Genomic DNA, 16,738 nt, shown 5'->3' with positions numbered 1-16,738 from the left:
CCTCAGTGGGGCTGTGCCTGCAGCTGGAGGGCAGGCTCAACACCAGAGTCATGAGGGACCAACCTGCACAGGGCTTGGATGCACACAGGAACACATTCTGTTTGGACACATTCTCTGTTTGGACACTGGAAAGCATCTCCAGGTGTTCCCCATGGCCTACACTCAGCATGAAGGATGGGTGTGATTGAGAGGTTTACAGCTCCTCCTTCCATGGGGATGACAGGTCATGCTGTGGTGTCTTTGCACTCTTGTCACTTTATTACTACCAGGAGATGTTATCAGCTACCAAGGCAGCAAAACCATGTTACAGGTGACAGCATTGGAGTGAATGGCTCCTAAATCTTTGCTGTTTGAAATCCTGAGTGAAACTCCTACTTTCAGCCCAAATGATTAAAACCTGGTGTGATTAAAAAGAATAAAAGCCATAAGCAGCTACAGTCAGCATCTCCCATGAAGGAAAGCCAGTAAATTTTGAAAGATGCCTGTTCCAGTTTGGGTTCTAAAACAAAGAACACCACAAGGTTTGTGATTTAAAAGGATCTGTTTGTCTCTAAGCAATTAAAATTCTCGCTCCTCAGCCCTACTCAAGTGGCATTGGCAGCTTCTCTGAAAATGCACCCAGAAAAAGAGCTAGAAGCAAAAATATAAGCATGAAGATTTATTACCAGATTTTGACTTGAACTGGACTTGTCATTTTTGTCCATGACAGACAGGATAATCTTCTGAGAATGGTAGCAGGAAACACAGATCTGAAGTAGGGAGGGATGCTTTGTAATATGTTTGCTTTTCCTTTTTCTCTCCTTCCTCTCCTCCATGATGACATGCACCCAGAGAAGACCACAGCTCTCCAGACCCAAAACCCTGGCATAAGAAGAACTCCTTTGTCTTCAGCACAGAGATTGTTAGCTGAAGTGTCTGAACTGAATGAACGTAAATACAATCTTTTACAGCACGTGAAGAAACATCTTAGCAATACTAGCAACTGAGCAACTGTCTGATGGAACATCACTAAAAGCATCAGCATTCATCAGCATAAAATACATTTTTAAAAGGAATGAGAGAAGAAAATGAGACCAAATATTTATGAATTTTAAGTGTATCTGCATTCAATTCAATTGGTTTAAGTAAAATGATTACCAACAAAAGTTCCAAGTGAAAAAAATCTCAATAAATATGTCCAGAAAAAGGTATAGTCCCTCTAGATTCACTCAACCTGGAAAGTAATACAATTCTTACTGGACAGATGGCCAAGTGATGTCAATTTTGGATTGCTTTCTTTCCTGAAATAGAATCTTACCTATATATGCAAGTGTGTTTTCCCTCCACTTGGCCACCCTCCCCACTTTACAACAGGTTATACAGGATGAATGATTGAAAATTCTTTTGGAATCATATTACTCTGAGAAAACCTTGGCCTCCCTATTTTCAGAAAGTAAATTTTAGTCATAAGGTGGGACACAAAAGCACGAGACCTCTAAAGGACTAAACCAACTGAGTCCAACTTCACTGAGGGCTTTCAATTTACAAAGTCCACAAGCCAACCCTTTGTTTTGTATTTTTCTCCCAGTCTTGATTTCCTGTGCACTGCCTTCATGTTTTCCATCAGGGAAAATAAAATGCATCCCCAGACTTCAGTTTTGATAGAACTCATCTAAAAAACCCAAGGTCAATGTCAATAATACCTCTGTGTTTTAAGTGTAGTGGAAACAATTGTGGCAAAACATTCTCCAGCCAGGGCTGTGATCCAAACATGAATTGGGGCAAGGATAACTCCAAACAGATGACAGGAAATAGTGATATGTAAATAACAATAATGTGAACAGTGGTTTATGCTGTCTGTGCTGAGAGAAATGTAAGCAAGCTGTCCATTGTATTTTCAGAATTTTACAAGTTTCAACCTAATGTTTTACTATCAAAGAATATTTACCATCTCTGATGTGAAAATTTTAATCAACTAATGTCCCATTAAAAACTGTGGTTTTGAATATGATGTTTTTTAATAATTTTAGCTGATCAATATATAGATTAACACAACAATCCTTTATTGCTAAATATATTTATATTGATATCGATAGTATGGGACTTTGAGTTTCCCTTTTATATATCTATATTGCTTGATTGTCTAATTCTGTAAAACAACAAACATGAAGGAAAGCTGTCGTTAATTTGGAAAGTAATCTGGAATCCAATTCTTTCAGACAAATTTATTCCTGAAAATAACTCCCACAGCTTCAAATATTTAAGAACTTCAGTGCTATTTCATTCCCTGAGTGAGTTCATTTGAAGTCTTTCTTTTAAAGCGATGTATATTGGCATTGACTGCTTTGAAATTAGTTTAAGTTAGATCAGAAATAGACCTATTGCCTATAAAAGTCTTATCTGCTATAGATCAGTGGTTAGCTCATGGTTACTGGAAAATATTTCTCCCTCCCTCTTTAATCCTGCTCTAATTGGTTTTCTTACTCCTTCTTTAGAAAACAAACACAACACAGAAAAGTAAAAACAAGAAACAATTAAACTTCCCCACCCCTATAATTGTGCATCAGTGCAGATTTCAGATACTGTGACCCAGTTCCCTCAGGCCTCAGATCCAGGAGTAAGACAATTCTTTCAACACAGGTCAAAGATCTATAAAAATAATGTTCTGGAAGGGGCTGTAGCAATGGACTGTTCAAAGCCATCCAAGCTCCAGTGAAAAGGAAACATTAAGAGCCAGATTTAGGAGTTTTTAGAAATTTAAGGTAGATGAGAATCTGGCCCAGAATGAACAACAAATAATCTGTTAATTTCTTTTCAAATAAGAATTGCAACATCTCACGGGTTAAATCTTTTTAAATATGATTCATTCTACTTTTGCTAAAAAGCTATTTTCCATCCTCTTACTCCACATATTTCCAGTTCTGTGTGGGTCTCAGCAGATGATGAAAAATACAAAATGCCTTTTTCTTTCCTTGGACTGAAGCAGCTGAAGATGTCCTTGGCTCAGAGCAGCCAGCCCTAGATTACCTGTTACCAGCATGTGGCTGGGACTCAAATTTCATCTCTGCCTGGGCAGAGATGATGTGGATACGTGCACTACTTTAACTGTCTTCTTAGTCATCTTGGTGATTATTTTTTCAGATACACAATACCTGGAAATATGCTGGGTTTTCCTGATAATACATTAAAATAAATTTGCCTGCAAAAGTAGCGCTGAAGTTTCCATTCCAAGCTGATAGCAATCACACAATCTAGGCCAGAGTTTACATCTGGGGTAGACCAGCCGAGTGCTATTTAAATCTAAAAATACATGACAATTTATATCAGTTGAGAATCAGACCAGCTGTTTTTAATGGGGTTTCATTTAAAGCAATTAGAAAATGTAAAGTTGGAAATCCTATCATCTCGTTAGTTTTCCAAGGGCTATTATCTAGTCTGCATCGCTTCTAGAGGAGTGGAGCTCTTCTCCAATTACTCATTCCTAATTCATATGCCAGGCTCTCCAAGCTTCTCCCACTTCCCAGGACACAAAGAGAAGCTGCTGCATCACCTAGTGGCTAAAGCAAAGCCTTCAGAGGAGCAGGGACGCTCCTGAGAATGGGTTTCTTCCCCCACTGCTTCTGTCACTCTCACTTTTATAATGCACAGAATTAAGAGCATGCAATGTGCAGTTTTTGATTGTTTGTTTTTGGGGGTGCATTTTTTTATTTAGAGTACTAATATTAATGAATACCTAGATATATGAAAATAGCTCCTTAGTGGGAGCTACATTCTGTTACAAGGCAGAAAGCAGAAGTTACCACAGAGAAGAGGAGTCAGGCAGGTCCTGCCCAGTTAAAGGCTTCACCTCCTGACCCCAGGCACGGCTTAGCCACCAGAGCAGATGACAAATGTTCCTCCTCTCAAGCCCAGCACAAGTGCTACTTGTGTTTCACAGGCTATTCACCTAGCCCACAAAACTGGGGTGATTTCACTGCACGCGAATTGCCCTCAAATAAATCTCAGTCTCTGAAAAGGAGGCTCTACAGAAAGGGTGTTCAGCACTATTTTGGATGCAGCTGAAGGACAGACTTTTTCCACCATCACAGTGCATTTGAACAGATTGTTACAACACAGGTAGAAGGACAACTTGCCATACCATAATTCTGAGTACAATTATTAAAAAAAGAAGCTGAATTCCATACTATTGTTGCTAGAGAAGTTGAATTCCATATTATTATTATTATTATTATCATCATCATTATTATTAGATATGACTGAGAGTTCTTTCCTCAAAGTGATTTGCAATGAGAAAGAAAAGTCAATTAAGCAAACCAAAAAAATCCAACAAAATCAGATTTTCCCAGACTGGAATTTGCCTTGGGAAGTACTTGCTGGTATCTTCTCCCTGTTTAGTATTTTAGAAGCTGTTAGAGAGAGTGGAGCATGCATTAGACCACATTGCAAAACCATCTAATCCTGCACTTGGATAGAGGCAAAAGACACCTGAACTACATTTTCCATAATATTTTCCCATAACATTGCACTGGATCTAAACAAAAGGTTGAGTATTTCTATACCACAGCACTCTTCAAAACTCCCTGTTTATAAATTTCTTCAGTATTTATTTCAGTTCAAGACAGAAACATGGCAGAACATCAGAATTTGCTATGGGTAATGATTTCCAGTGTTGGCATAGCTCAAATAATATTTATATTTTACAGCACAGGTTTTCTCCCAGAATATTTTATGTTTCAGTACTCCCAGAAGGACAGGACAAGCATTAGAAATTTGCAGACAATTATGCTCTGGATTGATATCTTAATTTTGATAGCAATCCAGAGCATTATTACAAAATACAAAGTGAGGAACACTCTACCCGTGTAAAAAGTCATAAATTACCCAATACAGGTGGTTGGCTTGGTTTCTTGTCACTACTTTTCTCCCTCTAAGTGACAGGAAAAAGCAAAAAAACCTTCTAGGAACTGTGCATCCTAGAGGAAAATTAAAGGCTTCCATAGACAGGCCACAGCATAAAATCTTTTGAGTACCAAGAACACTGCCAAGGGAAGTTTTATATCCTCACATGCAGGTTTTTAATACCTGTGGTATTTTCAAGCCTGACACCTGGAGCTCCATGACACACATCAGACTCTCACAGCATCCCAGGAAAGCTGCCTGCGCAGTGAAGTCTTTGTCAGACACTTCCTCTGATTCATGCTCTCCACGACATGTGCTTATATCACTGTTACTCTGGTTAATAACCTGACCCTGAAAACTGGAAATATACCACAAATCACCTCCATGGAAGAGCTTACGTCTCAACTTCCTGACTGGATTCAAAGTTCAAATGATAAACTCATCAGTGGGTGTGCTGCTTTCTGTTACCAGTGGAGAGCCATTAATCTTCCAAAAAGAACTGCAGTGACTTACTCTAGATGATAACTTTGTGATGGGGAAAGCAAGAAAAATTGTGTGGCAATCACTGCTGACCCCTGCCATTAAAATGCCATTTAGCAACTCTGCAAACCAGGGCTGCAAACCCAGTGGGCAGCTGGCCAACAAGATCAAAGTTAGTGGGAGCTCTGCCCGAGTGAGTTAAGTATTAATAAGTGCCCAAATAAGGCAGTTATCCAGAATGCAAATATTTCTTCCTTATTCAGCATGTGGAATTCCCATTGATGTAAATGAAAGTACCATGTGTGCAGACAATGCAAACGAAATCTACAGCGTGGATCAAGGGAAGGAATTTTGCCTGCAGTGTTACGAAATCTTAATCATTCATCCAGCTCGAGAACCCCAGGCTGCAGCAAAAAAAAAAAAAAAAAAGTTGCACATATTCTGTGTGAGAATCACACATCCACCATCTCCAAACCTTCTGAACTGGAATAGGGCTGTTTTTCAATTGCCAAGCTGAAGAAGTGAAGAAACTTGATGGGTTTTGCACGGTGACAGAGAATGAGGTTTATCAAATAAAATAAGCTATTCCTTATTTGTGAATAAAAGTGTCAGGGTATTTTTAAATGACCTTATCTTAGCTCTCTACCTCAGAAATGCAGGGTTTCTAATGCTAATGTGCAGGCACACTGACTTTGGCACCACATTTATAACTCTTTGAACAAGAATACAGTACCCGCCTCTGTGGCAGTCCTAGAGGACAAAAATACATAATTTTGGTTCACTTCCCTGATATGGAAATAGAAAACTTGCTCCCCTGTGGCCGAGTTTCAGAATTAGGCTGTATTTACAAGTAAATCAAAGCAGGGTGGACTGAAAGACACATCATTCATAGACAATGATTTTGCTAGCAGACCTAATGGATCTGGACAAATGACAAACTGACTGAAATACATCTGTAACTAAATGGATGAGATGTGAATCATTATCATTCATGGAGGTCAGCCTACCCAGGCTTCAGCACGGTTCTTCTGACTGTTAATAGTCTTGAAAATGTTTGCAAATGCCCCAAGTTGCATGTTGCTTTCTCGTTGTCATTCACCATTTGCTACTCCCTGTCAAAATGTTTCAGTCATTAAACCAGAGAGCAGAAAATATACCACATGCCCAATCACACATTGTGAATAATAAGAGTAGGCAATTTGTGAACAAACCCAGAATCAGAATAGGATTCATGAAAACAATTTAGCAGACATCTGAAAAACAGATCTCTTCCCAGACAACAGCAGTGACTTGCAGGTTTCTTCTTAATTAAAAAGGGAACAGTTAAATCCATCAAGCTTTGTGTTTTGAAAAGTGCTATTATTATAATCCTAATATTTCATCTATAGCTCTGCTTTCAAAGTGGCTTTCAGGAGACTACTTCAATTTACCTTTTCCGTTTAGACAAAAATAACATTTATTAGGACTTCAAGTTGAAAATGCTTATCAAGAATATATGACAAAATACATTCTAGGGGTATATTGACTATCTCAGAACTAAGAATTGTATATCCAGGAAATGCAAAGAAAAATGTTAAATATTACAAGAAATCCAAGTATGTAAAGATAACAAAGAATTTGATGGGATCAGCTTTAATTCTGCCCATCATAATTTTTAAAACATATCCTGAGAACTGAAAAACTCACAGTTCAATATGCACTATGCAAATTGGCTTGGAAGCTTGATCTTCCTTAGAGCCTCTTCTCTTCTTTTACTGAACCAGCATGCAACCATTTTGTACCAAAGGCAGACGTGACAGTCCAGTCTGATTGCTCCTGAAGTCACACAACAGAGCTAAAAAGAGCTATTTTTGCAAGCATTCCTTACACCAAGTCTGACTATTTGCAGAAAGCCCACCCAAAAGTAAAAGTAAATGCCTCTGAAGCACTGGTAGGTGGGGTTGCTTTTGGGGTTACCAACCACAAAGCTCCTACATAAATAGAATAAACCACCATAACTCCTGGGCTCTGCTTATTGCTCAGTTTTCCTGTTTGTTTAAGGATTGATATTCTCATGGCTTCTCTTTGGGCTAACATCAGCACATCCTATGGCAAAACACAGCATTAGACCTTGATAATGTGCAAGCTACAGCGTAAATCTGCATTGCCCACATCTGTCCTCAGTCCAGACACCCCTTCCCTGGCACAGGAGTTTCACAGATGATCAGATTCCCCTTTCTGTGTTCGTGGTGCTCCTCCTAGACAGAATTTGTTTCTCCGCAGAAGATGAGCACAAGGCTATTTAAGCCACAATTAAGCCCTCAGAAATAGGCCTTAAGTGATGCATAGGCTGCTGTCAGCTCCCTAAATTCCAGTCTGTGTAATTTCTGCCATCACCCACTCACATTATGTTATTGTCTATGGCTTCAGAAAATTGCTACTAGTACATGCATAACTCCCATTCAACAAAGAGCCTCAATGATTGTTTTCTTAAACACCCTCTGAGCTTCCCATATCGCCTCTCGTGCTTTCACAAAGACATTTCCCCAGTATGAAATCTCTCTCCCATCTTGTTTGGGAAGGAGAATGATTCAGAGTTCACCCCGGAACATCTCATCGGGGAGGAGGAATTGGCTATGCATCATTTCCATTCCTAACACTATACTGACCTCTAGAGTAAGAAGTACTGCACACCTGACAAATCGGCTGGGCAGAGGGAGAGAAGAAGAGGAAGAGAGCAAGATGAGGTTTCTCAGAAGCTGTCTGCCCTCAGGACAGGTCCCAGGAACCACGGGGACAGCACAGAGGCTGCAGCAGATCTGGTTCAGCTGGCAAAATGGATTAAGGGTCTGGCTGTATCCTTCATGAGCAGGACCAGGAGTGTCACAGCTCCCCATGCAGCATTTTACACTTTGATTCACATCCTGAGGATTAGAAAACTTCAGGCTCATATAGACTGGCAATGGTTCACACAGCTTCAGCTCTTTACTCTCATTTTCACTTTTCAAACAATGGTATTTTAAGATCTGAGCTATATCTCCTCTAGGGAAAGCAGTAAAAAATATGTTCACAGTTTTCTCTAATGATATCAATTTCCTTTGCCTTCTCTTTTCCTTTTTCTAAGCGCTCAACTGAAATATTGATTGCAATATTTTTCAAGTATGAGTGAGCTCTCTTCAGGAAAACTTTTCAAGGCTTCAAAAGCATATTCCAAACAGACTCAGCTTGAAAGTAGGCTTTACTTGTCTTCACCTGGATTTCTGCAGGAAACCCCTATGGATTCTTACTGGTAAAGTATTGAAATGTGAGCAGAAAACAGCTGCTTTACACCATATTGACTGGACTGTCTCTTAGGGATAGTCAAGAAATAGAAATGTCTTAGAGCACATTACTGAGGTTGAGAGAATCCATTAAGAGACACATGGCTCCCATTCAGGCTCTGGGCAGCCCACAGAGCAATATGGACAACCCCTGCCAGTTTCAAGAGCTGCCCACAGGATTAGCTGGCTGAGTTACTGTCAGCCAAGTGCTAAAAATTTCATTTTATATCCTGAGTACAAAATTCTCTGGACTTTGAAGCTGTCTCACTATCTATTAGTGATATTTTGGTGAGATGGATTTCCACAGTGATCACCTTCAACAATTTACAGTAGTTTCTCATGTCCAGCAACGTATTTTTTCTTTTTCCTTCCAGTGTAAGTCAGTTATTTCTGCTCTCTTGCTCCCTCAGGTGAAGTCAGGCCAATCTGTTATAAGCATGTATAGTCACAGGTAAGACCTCTGAACTTCTGCTGACTGGAAGGCAGAAAGTCACTTCCTTTGATCTTCTGCACTACTGCAGCAAAGCTCTGAGTAAATTTAAAAACAGCACTAGTAAAAGTTTTTCTATTAAAAAAGATTCTCTAAGAATTACATTGATACTTTAAAAACCCTCCCAAGATGTATGTAGCACTACAAAAAGCTTTTTTTATGATTTTTAAAAATAGCAACTTCCAATGAGACATTAAATGAAAGGAAAGCCTCGTGCTTAAGATTTCAAAAGGTACACAACTTGTGCTGATTTTCTGCATTAATTCCCTTCAGGATCAAAAGCAATGTGTACTTTCTCACAAAACCATGAAAAGCTCAATTGTCAGTAAATACAGGTCAGCATTGAAGTATTTCAAGCAGCCAGGAGCTGTGCATGAGCAGCAGGTGAAATGGCAGGGTCACCCTTTATTGCCTAGCTCTGCTCCCTATGCTTTTACACCAAGGAGTGCCAACACCAAGTGGTGCAAATTACATCTTCAGAGAAAGCTCACAGTAGGCTGAGTGTGGGGACCTGGCTTGCACAGGCTGCTGAGCATTGCTGTGATGGGGTAGCAGTGATGGAGCAGCTGCAACCTGACCTAGGAGAGAGCCACCAAAGCCTTTTATTTGTGTTTTACATGCTGCCTCCTAAAATATAAATCAATATGTGTCAGACTAGTGATGTTTAAATGGATAATTCCCTTTCTAGTGAACTGATGCTTCCCTTTGCCTGCTTGATAAACAGTTCTGGGAACACAAAATAGAAGAATACCTTGGAGAGAGAATGAGAGGTGCTCAAGAGACTTGAGGTTACAGGAGGAGGAGGAGGAAGCAGAAAACCAAACTCACTGGCAAACTGCTCAAGGTCAGAAAGCAATATGCATTGTCAAAATGTGCTGCTTTGTTTTTAATCCCAGAGTTACGAGAAATAGAAGATCCCACCCATTGTGTGCATCCTCCAGAGCAGCACAGGAAGGGGACAAGTAGATAAGTAACAAAAAGCCAGCAATCCAGAAGACAATGAGAAAAGCAAAAGGGAGCGTGAGAGGACAAGAGGGGGAGCCCAGATCTTCCAGCAGTTTCATCAGCAGCTGGAGGAAACACTACACATGGAGCAAATACACAGGTCAAGGGTGGATTTTCATTCCTGCTGCCATGTGAGAAGCAGTTCTCTGTTTCAAGAGCACCTTGGCTGATCAGCTGCCAAGAGGAAGCCTAAAGGCTGTTCAGTAATTGGCACTATGCTGGGCTTTCTTGGTTTTCCTTCTAACCCCCATGCTGTTTTTATCTTTTTTTATTTTACATCTCTAAATGTGTTTCAGTCTACTGCTGACCCGGAAATGAGAAGAATTAACCCTGTTGCTCTTATTCATTATTGACTCTCATTTTTTAAGTGCTTTGCTCTTGAGTGGGGAGCAGAGGACAGTGGCTGAAGTCCTGTGGGCCAGGCTGGGGGAAACTGCCAGAAAGTTTTTATAAATATAGGTAGGAAATATAAATATAGATGATGATGCATTGGATGCTGTGTTGTGTATTAGTTTATAAGACCCTCAGAGTGTGCTGGGTTTGTATCTGTGCTCTGCTGTGCTGCTCCTTATTCAATAACTTGCATGTTTAAAAGCAGTGATGTTCCCCTCCCTGCAGTGGCACACCTTGGCTGCCAACCTGTGTGATTAGATCAGGTTATGAATGCACAAGAAAATGCATCAAGTGACAGCACTGGGGACACAGGAGTGGGGCAGGACAAAGCCATTTTGTGAACAGGAATATCCCAGCTTGTACTGGACAACTTGACTGATTTTTTTTTTCCTGTTGATAAAATTAGACCAAAAATTCTGATTGGGACAGAGAGCCACTGGCCAATGTATTTATATGATACCACACTCTCCATTCCTCCTGAAAATATACAGAATATGATGCCATGGTGGGGACTGCTGGTGCCACAGAGCTGCCAGGGGCACTCAGAGATCCCTTCGCCCCTGCAGAGGAAAGCACCCACATCTCAGAGAAGTTAAAACATGTTTGACATCCAGGGCAGTCACAAACTTGTTGTTTTGGCTACACAGCAGTTCCTCTCCAGGAATGGGTAACAGCCATTTTACAATGTCATTTCTCAATCAAATGAAATCAGTTTGCAAAGGCTGCCAGAAGAAAAAGTCAAATTCTCTTCCAAAAACTCCCTGTGCTGCCAGCTCCTTTCTGTACCAAAACAAGCATCTGTCTGGCCAAGATTTCCCTTTGTAGTGTCAGCTTTAACCTAGATCACTTTCTTGGCCTCCTTCTCTGAAAAAGCAAGAAGGGACTGTGTAGGATGAGGGACAAGAATGGGCAGGCACCAGCTCCAGGAATAGTGACAGCTTTTCATTACTTTGTGTGATTGCACAGTTATGGCACAAGTTGCATGATACCATTCTTGGATGAATAGCTAAAACTTCCTAAATAAGGATTACAAGTGATAAATAATTAATGAAATAACAGATAATACATGACAGGCAGTTAATACCTTTTCTGGGAACAAATGTCAAATAATTCAATTCCACTGAAAGACAGCAATTTGTTAAACATGTATGTGAGCAGGAGAAGCCTGGTGTGAACATCTGAGATGAATCAATAATGATCATGAGTGTGGTCAAGATGCACAGTCATTGAGGCCTGCACTAATGTCATTTGGACATGAGCAATGCTTTTGTGGCATTCAAACAGTTCTCTGAAGGTTTTAAGAAGTTCTAAATCTTTGTAGTGTGAGGCTCCGTTCCAACTTTTGGGAGCCAAGTACCTTGGAAAGTTCAGGGGGAGTAGGGGGAGGCAAAGAAAGGAAGCAGTGAACAGGAGAAAACATAAAACATCATGGAAGGGCCACTTCTTTTCAGCTCAAAAGAAGCTGTTGGGTTAAAAATGGCAATTTTCTCATTGTACCCTGAGGCCTTGCTGTCAGAGGTGTGAGCTCTGAATCCAAGAGTAATCCTCTTTAAAACCACACAGAGGATAGAGTGTGCTCACAGTGACAGCCATGGGAAGAAATTTCCAGGAATACTTTGAAACATCCCTGTTTACTCCTCACTGTGTGAACAGAGAGCCTGTGAACTGAACTTCCACAGAGACATGCTTTGAAACAGGTTTGAAACTCATGCTTTTTTGTCCTCACCTAACTTCTGCTAGAAGCTGAACTTTATTTGTAAGTGAAACTAGTTTGGGCCAGCTTGAAGGCCCACCAGATGAAAATTAATAAAGCCTCTTTCACTATATCAGCTCAGGGCAGATTTTCAAAAGGTTCCAGGGAAAATTTCAAGTGTTCACTGCCTCTGGCTGTTACCAGCAATGCTCAACACCTGACCAGTGGACACCTGGACCCAGGCTCACACTAACCCTGAATGCTGAGTTAGAATTTGGCCACTTACTTGGGTGCTTATATGGAAATGATCTTCTCTGCAAATCTTGCCTAGGGCAAACAGTGCTCTGTGCAGCCTCAGAGAACAGGATTTGCCAGCTTCCAGATTTGTCTGGGTTCCAAAGGCATTACTCATGCAAAATTCAAAGAAATGAAAAATAAACATAAGGTAAAATAAAGTGAAGACACAACATTATCCCAACTATATTAAAACCTGACTCAAACTGTTAACAGCCCCACCATATTTACTGATTGTCAAACAGCATCAAGTCAGTGCACAGGCAGAAGGGTTTGTGATGGAAATATAAAAGGGTATCCCAGACAACTGTAGCATTCCCTATGGCAACATCCTGTGAACTCTTCAGGAAATGTAAATAAAAACATGAAGTCATGTCACTGTGCACAAAAACCCTGCAGAGTGGATGCCCTACAGATATGAACTCTGTAATAATCTCTCCTCCTGGAAGCCTTGATGATTTTCTTCCCACAGCTTTTTGTGTGTGTGTCTGAAAGGAGTTCCCTTCATTGAAGGGCTCACATTCTGTTCTGGAGCTTGTTAGTGCAAAGGAGACAAGTCTAATTTTGCTAATCCATGCTGTGAAGAGAGTCAAACAGCATTTCCTACACTGCTGCCAGTGTGAAAAAAAAACACACTTCTATCAGGTTCCTGATACTATCTCACAAGATAAACTTCTGTTGCTAATAATATCTGACACTTCTATGTATGAACACACCAAAAATGCTTCAGAACAAATTGATCTCTGGTGTAACTGTATTGAATTCACTGGAATTAAACTAGAACTAGGCTGGCATGTTAGGGGGTCAAAGCAATCAGTCAGAGAGCCTCTTTTCCCCTCAGGCTCACCTGACAGCCAAGGTTAATGGTGCCAAGCAGAGCTCCCAGCACTTCCCTACAGCCACCAGAGGCTTGAATCGGGGTTGCACAACACTGAGAGGGAGCAGTTTTCCTTTTCCTGCCTTCTCTTCCTTCTGCAGAAACCTGGGCAAGGAAGAAGAGCTCAAGTCAATGTGGTTCTCTGATTCCTCATTGCAGGCTGGGGCATCTGAGTGGGAAAAATATAAATTCATGATAGATGTGTATATTTTTCCTGCTTTGATAATTAATGCACAAACTCCTCCTGCCTCCAGTGGAGAGAATGAGAGACAGAAAACTGTCAGAAATGCTCTGAGGTTAGGAGGAATGTTCTGCAGATATAAAGTGTGCTCATCTGACTACTGACCAAAGACATTTAAAAAAATGAAATTCCCCCAGGCTACATCTCCATGTCCTGGAACCTCCCTTGCCTGGCAGTAACAGCTCTTCATGTGCTAATAAGAACAGAAAGATCACATCAATCTCCTGAGGTGTGCATCTGGCTGAGGCATCACTGGGTATTGGGGAATACTCTTGGTGTGCAATTTATGCATCACCTCACACGGGTTCATGCAGCATTTCATCCTAATGGCTGCTCAAAGTAGACAAACCCAGGAGCTGCTTCCTTCCTGGCAAGGTGTTTTACAGTACAATGGGAGTTCAGCAGATTGGAAATTATAATAGCCTATAACCATGTTCAAGGCTGCTCTGACACACAAACAAAGGATGTATTTTATACATCTCCTAAGTGCCAGGACAGCAATTTACAGACAGCAATTTACAGAACGTTCCTGCAGCTCCAGCAGACAGCATCATGACTTCAAGAAAATGTATTTACAGCACCTAAGGGAGAGGGATAGTCCCAGTGGTATGGAAATCATTGTTTTGGAATTTAGAAAAGGTGTGAGACACGTCCAGCAGACCCAGCCAGAGGTCCCAGGGGGTTTGGATACCTGGCAAGCAGCGGCAAGCAGCTGAGCCTGGCCTCCAGTGACCACAGTGTGAAACTGCCCCCTTGGAGGAACACCAGCCTAAGCAGTGGTTTATGTGATTTTATCCTAGAACAAAAATACCAGAGGTACACATTACAGATAAATATATATAAAAAAGTAGGTGAGCCCTGGGGCTTTTTCCCTGGGGCATTTCCCATGAAAATATTAACAAAGTGACATCAGCCTAAAAGAAACCCAAGGTGCAATAGGAATGGGTCATACACACCCCTGAAAGAAGAGAAGGGCACAGAGGAGGCTGCAGATGCCTGGTTGTTTCAGTGTGTCTGTTCTGATAACCTTCAGTGACTGTAAGTACTCAGAGAGGCACATTTGAGGCAATATTGCTCATTTATTGTTATATTTATTTGGCAATAAATGGCAGGAATATGACCATTATCAATGAATGATACTTCTATAAAATGGCTCTCTAGTAAAGCAATGACTCTGGAAGCAGATATTGTACTGTGTATAATAATTAGAAAATATCTGTTGTTGAAATAACCTTTTTAGAAGAACATTGCAGGCCCAGGTGTCCTCTTGATGTTAAAGGAAATCACTGTCACCCCAAAGAGAAAAGTGCAGTGAGAGAATGAGTGTTTGGATGAGTGCCCATGCCTTGGATATACCATATGGTAGCCATGTCTTCTTGATGCTCTGGCTGTATTAAAATGTTTGTGGCGTTTGCATGAGCCACATGGAACCTCTCAGTGCCATTTTCAGCCCCACAAAAGGACAATTGGGAAGTTATCCAACATAAACCCTGATGGCAGTTTTGGGCTGCCATTCCCCAGTGGCCAAGGCTGCAGAAACTCGGAGCAGAGCTGGATTAACCTGTCCCACCCCCATTACCTCCATGCCCTCCTCTCACATGTGCACTGCTCAGATATTTCAGTCCACAGATGGAGGCTTTGCAGTGAAAGCACGTTCTTGGAGCAAACAGGAAAAAACAGTGGAACAAGGCTTAAAGGCAGCAGGTTCACAGGAAATTATACCCAAATCTAAATATCAGAGATGGAAAATGCACTGGGACAGCAAAGAGAAGTTGAAAGCAGAACCAAAAAGCTTTAAACATTTAGAACAGCAATAGTGCAAGGGAGAAAAACACAAAAGCAGTATCAGATTCAAGATGAGGTCGGAAAAAAATCGGCTTTAGGATAATAAGAAGATAGAAGACAGCACAGGGAAAAAAAACAGGAAGAGACTACAAAGAAAAATCCACTGCAGAAGATCTGAGCAGCCCTTGGTGTGCTGCAGATCTCAGTTCCCAAGAGAGGGAGCCAAGAGAAGGCACATGCAATGGAAGTGCCTTGGTAGGAATGCCAAAGGCTGACAGCAGAGCCCAGCAGAGAAATTAACTCCTGGCAAGGGGCTAAGGACAAGAACATTTCCATGTGAATAAAGGACAGCCACGGAGGTCACGCTGAGCATAGAGGCCCAAGGAGGGAAACACGTGGATTTTTCAAGGCATTAATAGGTCTTTTGTTTCCTTTCCAAACTCTTACACTGGCAGCAATCATATACCCAATTTCATCTATGCTAAAAACCTAAAGGAACTGGGCAATAACACACAGTTATCTCAAAGGGATTTTGTAGGGTCTGCTCAGGTTTTTGTATGCTAATAGCAAGAAAATAACCTTAAATTCTGTCCTGTTTCTCTGGGAAGGTAAATATCAGGTTTGTTTGTTTGTTCTTATATTGTAGCTGATGTTTCCTCTCATGTTTTCCCATGGTTTACTCATTCACATCACAAACAGTTTGAGTTACAGGATTCAGTTTCCTCCCTATTAAAATACAGCCCTCGTAGGGTGGAAATTCAAGGACAGACCTTGTACAGCAATGCTGATAAAAGTTTGAAAAACAAGGTGCAAAATTTACCTGGGTAAGCCTCCTCCAAGGTGGTGTTGCATAAAATGGGTGAGTCTAATCCACCAGGATACTGGGTTTGGTTTTCACCTGGGCAGCACACACACCAACTCACTACCAGAGCTCACATTGCTAAAATTTGGGATAACAGACATTACCCAGTACTGCTTCCCTCCCACGCTTACACTCACAGTGTTTTCTTCCCCTGTCACCAAATAAAATCTAAATGCCACAAGCAAAGAAAGCACAGCAGATATTCCCAGGATTACCCAAAGAGAGAGCAGTCCTGGCCAGGCTGTGCTGAGAGGCACATCCCAGGTATTGCCCATGGGAAAACATGACAGATTTTGCCTCAGGCTAGGCTGGATATCATGGATAGATGGATGGATGGATGGATGGATGGATGGATGGATGGATGGATGGATGGATGGAGAGATAGATAGATAGATAGATGATAGATAGATAGATAGATAGATAGATAGATAGATAGATAGA

This window comes from Zonotrichia albicollis, chromosome 9 (genome assembly GCF_047830755.1).
Source record: "Zonotrichia albicollis isolate bZonAlb1 chromosome 9, bZonAlb1.hap1, whole genome shotgun sequence".
NCBI lineage: Eukaryota > Metazoa > Chordata > Aves > Passeriformes > Passerellidae > Zonotrichia > Zonotrichia albicollis.
This window is presented reverse-complemented; position numbering follows the sequence as displayed.